The sequence below is a fragment of the Triticum dicoccoides genome, chromosome 5B (genome assembly GCF_002162155.2).
Source record: "Triticum dicoccoides isolate Atlit2015 ecotype Zavitan chromosome 5B, WEW_v2.0, whole genome shotgun sequence".
In the NCBI taxonomy this organism is placed as follows: Eukaryota; Viridiplantae; Streptophyta; class Magnoliopsida; order Poales; family Poaceae; genus Triticum; species Triticum dicoccoides.
Window position 1 is genome coordinate 411956369 of NC_041389.1, and position 4176 is coordinate 411960544.

Below are 4176 nucleotides of genomic sequence, written 5' to 3' on the forward strand. Positions count from 1 at the left end.
GATCGAGCCGAGTGTCGAGGGAGAGTTCCGTCAGCACGACGGCGTGGTGACGATCTTGATGTACTACCGACGCAGGGCTTCGCCTAAGCACCGCTACGATATTATCGAGGTGGATTATGGTGGAGGGGGGCACCGCACACGGCTAAGAGATCCAAGAGATCAATTGTTGTTGTACCTAGAGGTGCCCCCCTGCCCCCGTATATAAAGGAGCCAGGGGGAGGGGTTCGGCCGGCCAGGAGGGGCGCGCCAGGAGGAGTCCTCCTCCCACCGGGAGTAGGACTCCCCCCTTCCTTGTTGGAGTAGGAGAGAAGGAAAGAGGGGGAGAGGAGGAAGGAAAAGGGGGCTGCACCCCTTGTCCAATTCGGACCAGAGGGGGGCTGCGCCCCTCCTTCCTTTCGACCTCTCTCCTCTATTCTCGTATGGCCCAATAAGGCCCATATACTCCCCGGCGAATTCCCGTAACTCTCCGGTACTCCGAAAAATACCCGAATGACTCGGAACCTTTCCGAACTCCGAATATAGTCGTCCAATATATCGATCTTTACGTCTCGACCATTTCGAGACTCCTCGTCATGTCCCCGATCTCATCCGGGACTCCGAACTCCTTCGGTACATCAAAACTCATAAACTCATAATATAACTGTCATCGAAACCTTAAGCGTGCGGACCCTACGGGTTCGAGAACAATGTAGACATGACCTAGAACTATTCTCGGTCAATAACCAATAGCGGAACCTGGATGCTCATATTGGCTCCCACATATTCTACGAAGATCTTTATCGATCAAACCGCATAACAACATACGTTGTTCCCTTTGTCATCGGTATGTTACTTGCCCGAGATTCGATCGTCGGTATCCAATACCTAGTTCAATCTCGTTACTGGCAAGTCTCTTTATTCGTTACATAATGCATCATCCCGCAACTAACTCATTAGTTACATTGCTTGCAAGGCTTATAGTGATGTGCATTACCAAGAGGGCCCAGAGATACTTCTCCGACAATCGGAGTGACAAAACCTAATCTCGAAATACGCCAACTCAACATGTACCTTTGGAGACACCTGTAGTACTCCTTTATAATCAACCAGTTACGTTGTGACGTTTGGTAGTACCCAAAGTGTTCCTCCGGTAAACGGGAGTTGCATAATCTTATAGTTACAGGAACATGTATAAGTCATGAAGAAAGCAATAGCAACATACTAAACGATCAAGTGCTAGGCTAACGGAATGGGTCATATCAATCACATCATTCTCCTAATGATGTGATCCCATTAATCAAATGACAACACATGTCTATGGTTAGGAAACAAAACCATCTTTGATTAATGAGCTAGTCAAGTAGAGGCATACTAATGACTATATGTTTGTCTATGTATTCACACATGTATCATGTTTCCGGTTAATACAATTCTAGCATGAATAATAAACATTTATCATGAAATAAGGAAATAAATAATAACTTTATTATTGCCTCTAGGGCATATTTCCTTCAGTCTCATCTACAACCTCTATACTAGCTAAAAGTGCACGAACATCTACTAAATTACGCTCTATCAATATATCGATGTACTCTTCTTTTCTATACCAAAACTTGCATCCATGCTACACAATAAAATTTGAAGTTAGCACAACTAGTCAAATCTAGAGCACAAATCGAAGCTACAAAGAGCACATACCCCATCGTTTAAGCACTTGATGAACACCCATCCGGGATGTTCCAGCGTTGTAGACACGCGGTGCACGACCTTCTTTGGGCAGTGGTCGCACTTAATGAGTGGCAACGGTGCGCCGACGAGCTTTTGGGCTAGCACCGAGTCCGGCCGACCGCCATTCGTGTATCTATCGGCGGACCACCGACGGTGCAGATCCGAGCGGCTAGAGCAGGAGCCACTGCCTGCATGTGGCCTTGCGGCCCTGCCAGGACCTTCCGGCCAGGTGCCCGGCCAGTCCATGGCGCGGCGCGGCCTCCCACAGCCGGGCGAGCTCAAGACCGATCGGATCCGCCCTAAATTCGGTCGGCGGGTGCGCAAACCAGGTGGTCGTGGTTGGGCAGCTCCAGGACGACGAAGGGAAGGGGCTGGGCGAGCGTGCGTCCGAGCTGCACGGCTGCAATAGCAGCAGCGGCGGTGGCGGCGGTGAGTGGAGAAGAGTGGAGGGGGTGAGGCCGGAGGAAGGGAGGGGGTGGATAGAAAAAGGCATCCCTGTGCCACCGATGGGCGGGCCAGGGGAGGACACGCGGCGACGGCCCGCGCGTCCGCGTGCTGTCCGTTTCACCCCAAAAGCGGCGCAAACTTGGGCCGGGGATGGGTCAAAAGCGGACAGAAAACGGACAAAAGTCTGTTTGCGCCCGCGCGCTGGGCCGTCTGGTTCGTTCATTTTACTCCAAACGGACGCACGCGGACAGGATGGGGTCGCGCGGTGGAGTTGGCCTAAGCGAGAGGAAACCCTTGAGTCAGGGCAGCTCCAGGGCACAACCTCGTTTTTTTTCTTTCTATTTTTCTGTCACGTTTTTTGTTTCGTTTTTACATTTCTTTTTTTAGTTTGTTTACACTTCTGAAAATAATAAACATATATATTACAAAAATAAATTTTACATTATATTTTGAAAAATGTTAATCATGCATTTGGAAAATGTTAAATGTGTATAAAAAATGTTAACCATGTATACAAAAAATATACAATGTGTCAAAAAAGTTGATCATGTATTTTAGATAAATCAAACTTTAAAAAAATGTCAAAGAAGTATTTAAAAAACATTAATCAAACATTAAAAAATGTTAAATATGTATAGAAAAATGTCAACCATTTATTAAAAAAAATGTGTAACTTGCATTTTAAAAGGTTAAATGTGTATAAAAAAAGTTGAGCATGTATTAAAAAATGTTAAATTTGTATTTGAATTTTTTTAATGTGTTTAAAAAAATGTTGACTATGTATCCAAAATATGTGAAACTGATATTTTAAAAATGTTAAATATGTATAGTAAAAATGTTGACTATGTATTAAAAAATGTTAAATGTGTACAGAAAAAATGTTGACCATGTATTTAAAAAATGTTAACCTTGTATTTAAAAAATGTTAAACGTATATAGAAACAAAGTTGACCATGTATTCAAAAATGTTAAACTTGTATTTGAAATATGTTAATAAAGCTTTTGAAAAAAAAGTAAATATGTATAGAAAAGATATTGGCCATGTATTAAAAAATATTATTTTGATATTTTAAAATCTTAATCAAGCATTTAACAAATGTTGAACGTATGTTACATCCTCACCGGCTACATCCCAGTGTAGTTGATAAAAACCAACCGTGAAACCGTCGACGCCCGAGGCCTTGGGCGATGCCATATCAAAAAGTGCCTTCCTTACTTCTTTAGCCACAAAGTCCTTCTCAATGAACTCATTCATGGCTTCGGATACACGAGGTTGCACACATTCCAACAGCTCTTTCATTGGGCTATACCCTTGGGATTGGTATAATGCCTGGTAGAAGCTCGGTATTTCCTGTTTTATCTCTCCTCGGTCGCTGCATATCTGACCATTAGCTCTCTCCAAAGACGTTACACGGTTTATGCGCTTAAGATGGGCTGACTGGGCGTGGAAATATCCAGTGTTCCGGTCACCCTCCTTAAGCCATGTCACGCGGGATCGTTGCTTAAGCATATTTCCTCCAGCCGATGGGCTTCTCGCAGCTGTGATTCATCCGCTTTCTCTTCCTCCATTGGTCCGCGTCCCAATGAGGTACTTCTTAGACGGTCTAAGACGTTGTTGAAGCTTGCGTACTTTCTTTGCTAAATTTCCAAATTCCCATTGTCCCCAGGAGCCAAGACAATCTAGATCACCGAGAGAGCGTCGACAAGTCCTTGTAGTCCACCTTGTCCAGCTCCTGTCCGCCACATTCTCCTAACCATGTCATCGTAGTCAGGATGAGATTGCCATACACTTTCGTACTGGAAGGTCGCTGTGCATGTGACCATCCCGACGCCATTGTGGCCTTTAATTCCGCAAGTACAAAGCAATGATGAAATTCCACGCTGCTAATGTGCTTGACACTTGAGAATTCGAACAATTCTAGAAACCTTTGGTTGACAAGAGCTCGATTCAATTTAGCCTTGACGTTCTTGTCTCCTTGTTGCTTATTATCCCATGTGAAAGGGACTCCCCGCCACCCAACT